General features: G+C 34.4%; 1 protein-coding gene and 1 non-coding gene across 10 annotated transcripts in view; both read right to left on the reverse strand.

Annotated features, from left to right (window-relative positions):
- The window catches only part of esn (espinas), a 400,966-nt gene that overhangs the window by 59,983 nt on the left and 326,660 nt on the right, over positions 1–14,323 (reverse strand). The window lies entirely within an intron of this gene.
- Positions 13,812–13,884, reverse strand: TRNAK-UUU (transfer RNA lysine (anticodon UUU)). The gene has a single exon. It is a non-coding gene; the product is annotated as a tRNA-Lys (tRNA).

The following is a 14,323-nucleotide window of genomic DNA, read 5'->3' on the forward strand; positions in this document are numbered from 1 at the left end:
TCCTGCGTATAAAACTTAGTACAATAGGCGATTCAGGAATATTCTCAATAACATCCCCACATTGACAAAAGTCCCTTCGCCATAACATGTTTGACCCACACCCAGGCTCATATAATTGGCACAAGCCCACTTAAGAACTCTTCAAAATCGGCAATAGAAACCCACAAACCGGAAAAACATCATGGCGATCTAATTCTGTTTATATTTGTGCTATACGGAAGTTGAAAGCTGCGGTAGTTTTTCTGCGAGCACACCCCCGGCCACGTGTCTCGAGATTTTGAATCAGAAATAAATGCGGCCTTAGAATGGACCCTTGTGGCACACCTGCTTGGTAAATGTGAAGACTTGGCTTTTTCGCCGTACAAATTTGCTCCTTATGCCGTTTCTAATAAGAATATGCTGTAATGAATACCCTGATTGTAAGTAGTGCACATATTTGTTAGGAAGAGGGTGTCTATTGAATTATATTTAGTCGAAAGCTCCCTTTGGGTATGATTAAATAAACGATACGCGACAAGGTGCGCGCAGGCACGCTCCTGTGCGCTTACACGTCGCTAGCTTATTTTGTTTTGAACTCAGCGTATTTATTGTAAATAACATAACATTTTTCGTAAATATTGACCCACAATCTACTACAACAAAAGCTATTCAACTTCCACTACTATAGAAATAGTTTTTATTTGCATTGTATTTGACATTAATGTAAGGTTGTGTTTTGAAGTACACGTGTATCAGATAGAACAAATTAGACTCGAAATATTTAGTTCTCAAAAGTATTTGTCTGTAAAGTCAATAAATATGTCAAAAGTAAGAAATCAGTTCTCTTCTAAAATATTTCTTGTTGTATTACTAGTAGAAATATTGTTGAAGAATGAATATCCCAAGATATCCTTGGAACTTGTTTTTATCATACTACTTTGACCTGATATCATCGTTTCCTGTATAGCGGTACTTTATAAACAAAGGTGATTGAAGATTATTTATAGCAATAGCACGTAATTTCTAAATTAAACGCCATTCTATTTCCAACCATAATATTATAACATTAAGAATAATTAGTTTGTTTTCGTAACGCTAAAGTAATGGTGCTTAAAAACAACCCCTCGAAACTTGAAGGAGCCAGTGTGAACATTTATTTAATTTTTGACGTATTCTGTGGTCTTAGGGTTGAAATTTGAGGGTTTCGTGTTTTCATCATAAAGAAAGCGGTGTTGCTACGGGGCCTATATAGGGTTGCCTACTATAAAGCAAAATATGGCAAAAAAAAAAACATTGAATATAGTAATTTTTGGGAAGAAAATGTTTAAATGCTTATTTGAGCCCATTATCCAGATTCTAGATTATTCCTTTAATCTCTTTGTAATAATGCAGACAAGACTGTAAATAAAAATATGTTAAAACATGCATTAAGAACACAAAAGCTTTGTTTACTTTTCATAGAAAAAATAAGTAATAAAAAAATCGCGCATTTTTTGAATTTACTCATAAAATAACATATTCCTCAGTGTATTATAAAGCCTATTTTGAAAAGTTCTATAATCCGATACATTGACAGCCCTGGCAACCAAAAGGCTTTTTTCTTCGGTTGTTGGAGCGGCGCGCGCGCACGCCAGATGGCGCTGGGGCATTGACTCCTTAATTTTTTTCTTCAAATCGCGACCCCTAAGTGCGGTGGGGAGCGGTTAATTTGAGGTAAGTAGCGCCATTGTGGTTGAAATGCTGGTAAAACTTGTTAAATGCTTGCCATTTTTCAGTGGCTTTTAGTTTTCTGATAATAACGGCAAAAAGGGAAATATTTTAAAAACATTAAACTTCGTTACAAATTTTGTAAAAAAATTAAGTCGATATATAGGTATTTGGTTTTAATTTCGTGATCCTTATGTATTTCATTATACCATCTGCCTGTGGTATGAACTGATTTTTGTTAAGTTTTACCTAATAGACGAAAATGTATCAAGCTTTTTGAAATTAATTAACATTTTTCTACTTAGATTCATGGTTTACTATTTCTTATTTAAGTTTGCATATCCTGAAATATTTACGAGTTATAGAATTCAAAATGTTAAGAATACGTAAAGAAAATAAAACTATCCAAATCCAAATACATTTTTAAACGATTATAAACGGTGACTTAATTTTTATAAGTCTTAGTGTGATATGAAAATTAAAATGAGATGTAGAATTTTAATTTTAGATTGACATATTAATCAACTGTAATATTACATAGACAGTAATAATTCCAAATATGGTATTTAAAGTCATGTTATTATCATCTATATTGGCGTACGTAATGCGTGCCATAACCACACAGTCTGCAAAACATGGCGTCAAAAGGAGAAAAAATAAATTCGAAAATAGAACAGCGCGTGCATTCGGATACACGCTCCGGTAATTGTATGTTTCGGAAACAATGCGATCACCTGCGCGTATACGAACACGCGAAATATCTTTTTGCATGTTCGAAATATAAAAAATAAAAACAAAATTCGAACATTGAAAAAATAAGCTTCTCCAATGTTTTGATGGCTAAATTGATGCGAGGCATCGATGACTGCGGGCGATTTTACAGAGTTAAGGAACAGGTATAACATCTTGAGATCTAGAAATACTAATCGATGAGATCGGACATTTTGTTTTGTTGCCTATAATAGTAAGTGACTTTTGTTATAAATAATGTTAAAGTGACACTAATCTAAGTCCATTATGATTAATATAATCAACCAATTAATTGTTTTTTTTTCTTTTTCTAGTAATTGTCAAGTCTCGATCAAATATTGGATAGATTGATTTAATAATAACGGAGGTTAGTGTGTCACTGAGTCAATAAATAAGTTTCAATATTTTTTAGAGATATTTTCTTTTAATTATTATAATTTTTAATAATTTATTTCTAAAGAGCTGTTGTTTTAAATTACTATAAATAAACCATCCAGCTTATAAGAAAAATATTAAGACAATTTAGACTTTGCTTAAGAAATACCATTTCAATTTCATTTTCAATAAAATATACCAAAATTGGGTAGCGCAAATTTTACGGTTACCTACATAAAAAATTCCAGGAGGGAAAATATTACGACTGAGTATTTTACAATAACAACAAATTAGCGTACCCTAACGATCCCTAATCTCGGGGTATAATTTGCGGAATCTCGATATTGGCTCATTCGTGGTCGATTCCAATCATATCATTAACTGCATTATGCAGTTGGGAGCGCGATTAAATCGTTTTCGAAGGCTTCTGATAGCCAAATGCTGTTTAAACGTTTTTGGGACAAACAAACGAAGTGATAGACTACTGTTTTGTGCGTGATGGGTGTGGTAAGGGAGAAATAGTTTTCCGAGGAGTTTTAATTTTGAAGGTCGTAGAACCCTTTGTGGTTTGACTCCGGCGGCACCACCGCCACACCTATTTCTAACTAATAACAGCAGTGTTAGGCGCTGCTGTGTTCCGGTTTGAAGGGTGTGGTAAGGGAGACAGACTTTTCCGAGGCGTTCCAGCTTAGTCCTCAGGGGTAGCGGCGCATCTGTGGCCGACCTCAGGTAGGAATATCTTATCCTATCTGGGGTTGATTACAGATGTCCATGGGCGGCAGTAGCTACTTACCATCAGGTGGACTGCACGCTTGTCTGCTACTTTTATATTATAAAAAAAATGTGCCTCAGGGTAGCAACGCATTTGTGATCGACCTTAAGTATTAATTTAATGTCATAAGGGTTTGAATACAGATATTTAATTACTAGATATCCATGGGCGGCTGTAGCCTTTCACATAGACTGCATGATTATTTGCTATTTCAATATTATAAAAAAGCAGTAAATAACCTATAAGTAATTATCGTAGCTGCTCGACGACATCTACACAAAATAGTATTGAAGTAGCTGACTAAACTAAATTAGATTCAATCCATCAAGTGGACAATAAGAATATTTTCGGAATTCAAGGGTCTATATGAGGAAACGATGGAGTTCCTATTGGTTTCCGTGAGCTATGCCCAGCAGTTATGTAACATGAATCACGCAATCTCGAGGAAGAGGAATTAGCATAAGTGCGTTAGTTGTGAGCGTGACATCACGCTCCTGACGTATGCAAATACCATTCTTACACGAAGGTGCTCTGTCCATCAATGTCTGGAATGGTTTTGGATGTTGTTATTCTACAGTTAAACTGCTGTTATGATTTTCATAACAGCCAAAGTTTTTTTTATAATATAAGAGTAGCAGACGAGCATGCGGTCCACCTGATGGTAAGTGGCTCCTGCCACCCATGGACATCTGTAATCAACCCCAGATAGGATTAGATATTCCTACCTGAGGTCGGCCACAGATGCGCCGCTACCCCTGAGGACTTAACTGGAACGCCTCGGGAAAGTATGTCTCCCTTACCACACCCTTCAAAACGGAACACAGCAGCGCTTAACGGTTCTACCACCTTCAAAAATAAACACAAGTAAGAAATATATTCTACACTTCTTCTTTAATATCATAATTAACGTAACGTTCCAGCGTTACCGTATCATAACGCAAGGTTCCGTTACTAAAATCATTTCAAAAATCCTTTTTCGCTTGTGATGCACCTATACAATAATTTCAAAAATATCTGTATATTTCACCTGAACATTGTCATTTTATTTTGATCCATTCATATTTAAGGTGATAGGACCTACGAGTCGAACTACGAGGCACTACTATCACACCTGCCTCTACTCAAATAACAGCATTATTATGTGCTGCTATGTTTTGGTTGAAAAGTGTCAAGAGTCCTTGTAGGAGGAATTCTAACATACAGGTAGAAGGCATCTGTGGTCGATCACAGGATCTCCAATTTTATATGATATTTGATTAGAGATGTTCATGAACTGCAGTGGCCACTTACCATCAGATGGACTGCATACTCATTTCCTACGTCACACCTCATTTACTACGATAAAACCAAAGTATTGAAAACTTTTTTTGACGACATTATGGTGGTCACTATAATCAGGTGTACGAAATGTTTTCTTCTAAAAACAAATCTTCAGATTTTTTCATTTAGCGTCATTAGAAACTAATAAACATGGATCAAAGATGCAAGGCAAACATCTCGAGCATCGATCACAGGCAATCGGCATGCAAATCCAGCACGTGTTGCCGGCATCTGCGCGCGCAGCTGCCAGGACCAGATGGCACGCTTTGACGGCGAGCTGCGGACATGTTGTGCGATTTGCGAGGCTGATCTCAAGATTTGTGCGTCTTAAGATTTGGAACAAAGGTTTTTGGATATGTGTTCTTTACTCATTACATCAGGGTTCTCTAAAGATTAATGATTTCTGGAAATGTCGCTTTCTACATTCATGACCCTAGGGTTCCCTGCGAGATCAGTGGAGCCATAGATAGCTACAAGTACAAATTTACAAACAGATAAACATTTAGAAATTTGTGTACTACCAAGTAATGTGTACTAACGTATGGAGCTACATAAAATCTAGCAAATGGAGCAAGCAAAAATTCTACTTATAGCTTCCGCAAAACAGCGAGATCGTCGATCACCGATGCTAAAAAGAGCGTATCTAATAGCAACTGAGTGCTTTTACCATAGACTTAAAACTTTGCGTGGCTGACATCCTTTAAGTACCTACAGGTTTTACTAAATTTTCTTTTAAACAGTAATGGAATTGTTAGAAGAATACCATGGAGATGTGAAACCACTCTACTGATGGAGCAATTAAGATTAACAGTATTTTCAATACTGTTAATCTTAAGCATATTGTATGTTTTGACTACAGCGGTGCCACCGACACATCTATTTTTGTCTTGTTTGAAGTTAATACAAGCTCATACAAGTCTGCAGTGGCTATTTAACTACAGATAGAGTGCAGGCTTCACTGATGAAAGAAATATTTTAATGATATAGTAAAACAACCCTAGGTAAGTTTGATTTAGTATTATAATTACCGATTACTATTACCAGTATTATTTACGCACGTCGTAAATGATAAACTATTTTTAATATTTAATATTGAGTCTATAAAGTTTTGCTGCGCCAAAGGCTTTCTTACGAACACAATAAATCAAGACGGCGTAAGCACTTAAATATCCCAAATGTACAGTTAGGTAAGATCAACCCCAACAGCTTTCTTGCTCAACCCTAAAATACCGAGAGCAACTGCAGAAAGGAGCTGAAATGTGGACGCGTGCCGCACGCATCTGCCGCGAAACCTGACCCGCTCCTTGCCATATGAATATACTTCCGAAAAAACACACACCCCACACACAATAATCAACTCTCCTTCTACTAAATATGCCATCAAATCCAAAAACTCACGACCGAAAAACTAGCGTAGCTCGGAGTAGCGTTCAAAAGATTTTTTACTTTAAATAAAGAGTAATAAAGGTGATAGTATTGAGCGCGCACAGTGGTCTAAAAAGCAAATCATCTGGAAAAAGACATGTGTATTTCGCGATGCACCAGATGGCGTTGCTAGTTGATTTCTGGATGTCATGTTATGTAGCGGTGCGGCTCCTGTTACACGATATCTATTGTTAATATTGTAATAGTTGGATACTGTATGGTTTCGGGAACGGGACATGTTGTAGGGCAGGTGGGTTTGAAAGTCATAGTTCAAATTCATAGCACATGTTTGTGGAGGAAAGTATTACTGCAAGGTATAATGATTGTGTGAATTTCATCCTCATTATTTTACTTTGAGCTTTGTCGAATATATGGGACTGTTATGGAAGTTGGAATTTAATGTAAGTTAAAATTATATAAAAACCAAATTTGATAATGTTTATAATAACGAATAAGTTGTGGTTTAAAACTAGGTCTCTCAATTAGGCATTCGAATGCCCGGAAATAAAATGAATATCATTTCCTTTAGGTTTAAGAAAACTTCGTAAGGGAAACTTCCATGTTCGAGGGTTCTTTAAAAATTTACATGCTAAAAGCTATGTGAGACTCACTAAGCCGCATTCATCTAGTGTGGTGGACTATGGCCTCACTCTCAGAGAAAACCTGTGTGGAATAACTAAGTATTATATTTTAAGTACTTATATTATTACTAAAAATGTTAAGTTTATTCTAAATTTGTATTTCTGTATAAATTTATTTAAAACAGACTCAAAAAATATTTTAACTCCATCATATTTAACACCAAAATCCTTAAAACGGTCCGAACTTCTTTGACATGTATTTCGATATGAACCAATGCGTGTAGGATGCGTATAACTGTAAGCACAATCAAATACGATTTGTATGCCATAAGCGCCGGCCGCTGTGTCACCGATATCCGATGACGTGAAATAACGTATTTCATGTAAAACATCATAGGAACTGAGATCTGGTTGTGGGTTTAATTTTAATATGACAGGTGGTAGAACTCTGTAGCTCGATTGCAGTGCTGGAGTCACGCTGCAAGAAGGGTTTATAGCAACGTTACAGGTAAACGTATACGTCTTTGACTTCAGTTAAGTCTTTTATTCTATTTGGAGTTGGTTACTTGATTTTCGGGTTGATACTTGTGATTTTTAGTCATTCATTATCCTATCTTCCAAGTCCAAGTTATTTACTGCTGGATAGACCTACACCTCCTTCTTTCGACAGAAATGGAAATTCTAGAAAAATGATATTTTTCTAGTCTTGGATTATATTTCTTGTCCCTACGATATCCAAGACGAGAGATGTCCTTTATTATTCACAGATACTTATTAGATACCCATAAAATGTAGGCCTTTTCTCTATGAACGAAATACCTTGCAAAGTAACGGTAGATTGTAATTTATTTGATTTAATAAAATTATCACTATCCACACATTTTTCAAAAAGCTAAGTGAATATCAAGTTCTCAATACGCACTACCATAAGTAATACTTTAGAATGGTGTGTTATGTCACTAGTAAGTAGTATTTCTTCTTGGATCTCTTCCAAGTTTGCTGGAGTGTATTAAGTTGCGTCTGAACGAAACATTTGTTCAGTCCCAACTCCTTCTTTTATATTGTTCGCAACATTGTAACAACTATTAACATTTCCTAAAGATTTATTATGATCAGCAGCATTAAAATAATTGTTTTGTCTAGAGGAATTTATAAAACGACTAATAAGAAGCGATATACTTATAGACACCTATTAATAAAACCTTTCAAGGAGGTATAAAGAACTGTATCTTTTGTACTAAATATAAAACTGGCATTGACTTCTTTACAAAAATATCAGTCTTTATTCGATTAAACTTTAACTAAAGCATTTACGTAATGGTTTCGAGTCTTAACATAATACAATACACTATTTACAGCAATCCATTGTGTTATTTCTAGTATACTTGGAAAAGATAGTTGAATGTGCTAGAAAAGCTGCTATGTCATAGCTTAGTGGAACGTATGAAGTGAAGTGATTAGGCCGCCCACAGCTATTTTTGTACATTTGCAATTTCCTTAAAAACTCGCTTTGACCTTCTTTTGTATGTCTGCTCCGAAATAACTTCTTAACTGGCTTAAGTTAGGAGCTGACGCGAAGATATTTTATTTTTAAGTTGTTTATAGAGCGAGGCATAAATATACCTCAAGTTATACCAGAAAATATATTACACTTTAAACGGATTGAGATAAATTGATGCAATACGAGCAATTCAGTTACTAAATTTTGGTTATGGTGATGGAAAGTTTATTTAAAATAAACATTTCGTGCTAAGTGGTTTATTGATTTTGTATCTCAAAATTTACACTGGACCGATCTATTAAAGCGAACGTATTTTCGAGATCGTAATAGCAAACGCCATGCAGTCCATTTGATGATAATTGATCGATGCTGATCAATGGACACATGTAATAAAATCCATAAAGAACAGGGATTCTCCCTTAAGGGATGACACTTGCATTGGTACTCTGGAGTGCTGAGATGGTTCCCTCATATGTAAGTCAGCATCCACATTCTTCAAACGAAAGGCAAGGCCTGAACGGTGAAGAAATATATGTGATGTTGGAACCTCCCCGGTAAAAACTATTCCGGTTCTAACATCTTTTCATATGTAGCATAACAAATTCGCTACATCTCCTGCCTTAGCCCTCAAGTTCATCACTGCAGTAACGAACCGAGCGTAGGTGAGGCCTTTGTCCTGCTCCTGCGGTGAACAGCTTTGGGAAAAGAAAGTCCACGTCAACCAAATGTCGGAGGTCACGACAGTGTGGTATCTACGTCAAATAAAATATATAAAATCTAGTTTGCGAAAGCAAAGGTTTAGGCTTAGGTCATAGATTAGTAGCTTAGGTTTTAAAAGTTATTTCTGTTAACTAAGATTAAATTTAGATTTTTAGTTCATAAGATGTAGGTTTAAGAATATAGAGAGGAAGTACTCTTATTACCGATAAAGTTAAAAAGAGATGCCTATGTTGATCTTTTCATGTGGATAGATATCGTATTATATTCTAGGAGTGAGACACAAAAATCGGCTTTGATTATTCCGTGTTAAAGATTACAAACCAACATTCCACATGTACAGTTGTACACCTGCATCACCAAAAGAAACAATAGCCCAAAAACAACAAAACAACAAAATCATAAAAGCTACAAAAACGAACACATGGTCATTCCCATTGAGGAAAGGAAGAACGTGTTAATATTCACATATCAATTACACGCATAATTCGATTGAGGAGCGATTTGATTGAATTAATCCGGCCATGCGTATGCGGGCGCCATGCGCAGGCGCAGCCGGTGGTGGGGGGAGGGGGGGGGGAGGCGTCGAGACGTCGTCTGCGCATCCCGCCGCTGACCCGCTTTGATGTTATAGGCTGTGGAGGGATAGAAGTGGAACCTTTTGGTATCCTTCAGTCAAGAAGAGTGAGGGATACTCAAATTATTGCTTGGATTATTTTAAGATATGGTTATGGATTTTATATATAGTTTTATGGTTGTTTTTATAGTAACCGAAGAAACCTTTTTACAGGAAAATGTAAGTTATTTTTTTAACTCGATAAGAGATGGCAGTGGTTTTTGTTAAGTTTTTTGGATATTCAAGTCTGTAAAAAGTAAGAAAATGTTGCCTAAAATATAATTATGTTTTAAAAACAAGTTTATATTAATTAATTTATGTGTAGGTACATAAATAAATTATTAAATTGGATATTTAAATACAAATAAAGTTACCTTATCTTTTTTAAATTAATGTTGGGGCTAAAACAATTTTCAAAACTATTTATAATAAGAACAATAGCTACGTAATAATACATCTCATTACATATTAAAATAATTTAATTATGAATAACATAAATTATAAATAATTGAGTAGGTACTCGAAGTCAAGGATTTTTTGACGCACATAATTTGTTAACTAAATCATTTTGTATTCATGTAAACGACATTAATTAAGAATATAATAAAATTATAATAAACAGGCACTTTATCTTATTTTTTAGACTTTTTGATGGAACAATTTATTAACTTCATTAGTAATAATAATTGATAATAACCCATTTTTGCGCATCAAAGTTTGAAATTTTAGACATTTCACACACACATTCAAGACAAAAATTGTTAAAGGAAGTTAGATGATAATTATATAAACCTAGGAACTAAATAAATCCATAGTATATCCAATCCGATCCAATCATTGTCATACTTCAAACTGAAGTAACAAATTTAGCAAATATTCATTCCGTGTCTATGAGTTTCGTGTGTCTATGGTCGAGTCTGTTGGGGGCCGTATATTTGCGAGCGCGTTAAAACCGACGCGTGCCGCCGCGGCAGCCCAGGATACGAGGGATGATACTGGATGCGAATACTAAGTTCAGCTTTTACTGTTTATTGCGAATTTCCATTGCTATTGTTGCTTCCGTTATGTTTGTAACTATAATTAAAGGCACTACTCTGAGTAGCAAAAAGCTTGCAGTACCCTTAGTATGAGTTTTAACGTTTGCTCGAAAACGTTCAACGTTTACGAATTCGCTCATACAGCGCCCTCGTGGACCATATCGGAACTAAAATTCCGCACTGTAAGTTTTTTTTAACCGTTAACAAAATTAAATTAAAAATGTAAACATAAATGCATTCTATTTATATTTGTAAAATGAAATGTTGTTACAATTGACTATTCAGTTTTTTTAAACTCATAATGCGGAATTTTAGTTCCGATACGGCTCACGGGGGCGCTGTATGAGCGAATTCGTAAACGTTGAACGTTTTCAAAAAAACGTAAAAACTCGTACTAAAGGTACACTTCACTGGTATGTGGCAACTATCACAAATAGATATTATGAAGTTCAGATGGAAGTAGAGTCCTATTTGAGATCGGCAACAAATACGTTGCTATGCCTAACGTAAGTTGGCACACCTTGTATAAGCGACACTTAAAACCCAAACAGCGGCGCTTATCAAAGCTTTTATAAATTTTGAAGGTGGTAGAACCCTTTGTAGTTCGACTCCGGCGGCACCACCGCCACACCTATTTCTACCTAATAACAGCAGTGTTAGGCGCTGCTGTGTTCCGGTTTGAAAGGTGTGGTAAGGGAGACATACTTTTCCGAGGCGTTCCAGCTTAGTCCTACACGTACACATTCACATACTGACTTATGAACTTTGACTTAATCATAACTCATTATAACAACATTAATTCACGAAACAATTTTCTTTTGATTAAAGATAACAATTGTCATCAGTTCTTAATGTGGTATTTATAAATTTGAACTTTATTCCATTGTATTCAAGTTCAAGATAACTTATCAGTAACTGCTTTACATACCTTAGAAATTAATTTATTTTTTCTCTTAATCGTGCGAAGAATGATTATGGTAAATTGCGAAATAAATTTACGATTTTTATCAATTTTTAGGGTTCCGTTCCCAAAGAGTGGTAACAGACCCCTATTAATAAGGTTCCGCTGTCTGTCTGTTTGTCATAAAACTGTTCCCTAGAACTCGTACCTACATAGACTTTTAACTGTATGTATATTAGCAGGGCGACTATTAAAACAAATAGTGGAAATAAAATATTATTAAGTCAAAAATCGGTGTTTTGTCAATATTTTGCTTGATTTTACACTACACTTCACTAAACAACGTGTAACGGAGATACGGAACCCCATGTGCGCGAGGCCGACTCACCCTTGACCGTTCTTTCTACATCTACAAATGAGAAATGACAATAACTGCGTTTAAATAAGTAATCTGAGAGAATATGTCTTCTCATGGCTGTCATATTAATTATGGTACGCGAGATAAAAATAATTATGGAGCAAAATATGTATATCAATTTAAATATTTTAAATCTTAAACTTCTTGTATATTTTGATTAATAACCGGGATTTTTAATTAATATAAAAATATACTTAATTATTATTAAGTATATTACACTCTATGTATTATTTTTTAATTACGCAATAAATTAATTCTCAAAGTAGGTATTATATGCTAAATATCTGTCAAAATTATAAATGGAAACAATATTTTAATTTTAAATCAGTGTTGTTTTAAATTAGAGGCTCTTAAAACCATACTGATAATAGGATAGTACTTACTATAACAACTATCAGTATACTGCGAAGGTGGTAGAACCACCACCACCGCCACATCTATGCCTAATAACAGCAATGTTAAGCGCTGCTGTGTTCTGGTTTGAAGAGTGTGGTAAGGGAGACATACTTTTCCGACGTGTTCCAGCTTAGTCCTTAGGGGCAGTGGCGCATCTGTGGCGGACCTAAGGTAGGAATATCTAATCCTATTTGGGGTTGATTGCAGACGTCTACGGGCGGCAGTAGCCACTTACCATTAGGTGGACTGCATGCTCGTCTGCTACTCCCATATTATAAAAAAATACTACTATAGTCGTCACAATTTAATAGGCCCATTTTTACACATGCCATCGCTAGGCTCTAAGCATGTGATATACATATCGATAACCAAAGAAACCGATTTTTACGTCAAATCGATTAAAACCCCACATCGTATCGTAAATATAACTTAATATTTTATAAACAGAATATTTATGAAATATTTTTCTAAATCACCTAAATATATAATAAAAAGAAGAAAAGAAAATAAATTCTAGTGTAATTTAAAAAAAATCATATTTAAAAGATTAAATAAAGCATCGCTCCTAAACTGTATTTTTTTCGATTTATCATTCACTAAGAAACAAAGTCTTGATTATTTCATTGTTCTTATGATAATAAATTATTGGTAATTCTATGTTTCGATTATTTGAAAGTTAACCGATTATGATTTCTTCCGAATGCTTTGAAGCCGCAAGCTCTAGCCGTCACGTGGTCGTAAACTCCCTACTAAAATGTTAGTTTAAAAGATTAATGATATTAAGATGGCATGTGTCAAAATGGGCCTATTAAATTGTGACGACTATAGGTACTACGCGAATACTACTAGTATTCACTTAGCGGACGCTATCATTGAAATATTAGTAGTTTTGTGAAATTTTGTAGGCCAATTATTTTTATGTATGTACCTATTATTTTTTGATTTTTAAATTATTCTTTTTTTATTTTTTTTTATATATAATTACGTTACTTTTGGTAGATATGCATGATGTAATAATAAATGCAAAAGATAAGTTGAGGTATACGAAGGTAATATATATTTTTTTAATTTGTAACTATTACCACTTTATTTTACTTTAAACATATATGACATAAAATTATGTGCAATATATATAATTTGTTAAACCATTTACCTATATTTAACTATGTATTTTGTTTACCTTAAAGTTCAATTACTTCGTTCGTATCTTAAGAAAAAATAGTTGTTGAAGGGAAAAAATATACTATTTTATCAAATAATTATATTTTTCGATATTTTACGCAAAAAATATTGCAAAACAACTTGCCCAAGCGCAACGCCCGAACAGGGACTTGAACCCTGGACCCTTGGATTAAAAGTCCAATGCTCTACCGACTGAGCTATCCGGGCACATTTATTATAGTTCAAATTAAGGTACACTTCTTACAGTGATTGTGTTGAATTTCATTATTTATTTCCAAATAGTAATATTTGAAACACTGTAGGTATTGACTAGTATCAGATCATTGCTTTTCCTGCGCATAGATTTTATAGTAGGGTACCATTAAATTATGATTAAATAGCTGCGCCCAAGGTGTCACCCATGTTCAAAATAAAATAAAATAAAATAGATGAAATCAGACAAACCAAAAAAATTCTTTGCATACTATAAAGTTCAAGTTAAAAAACTTAGTATTGAAATAATATGACAGTAGTCAGATTATTTATTTACTCTATTATTATTATTTTTTTTTGTTTTCTTCTATTTTTTTTGTTTTGGTATAGTATTTATATTTATAATATAAGGGGGTACAAAACATGTGTATACAAACTGAGCATATACTTTGCC

This window comes from Epargyreus clarus, unplaced genomic scaffold (assembly GCF_041222505.1).
Source record: "Epargyreus clarus isolate Ecla_fem2 unplaced genomic scaffold, WU_Ecla_fem_2.2 ptg000024l, whole genome shotgun sequence".
NCBI lineage: Eukaryota > Metazoa > Arthropoda > Insecta > Lepidoptera > Hesperiidae > Epargyreus > Epargyreus clarus.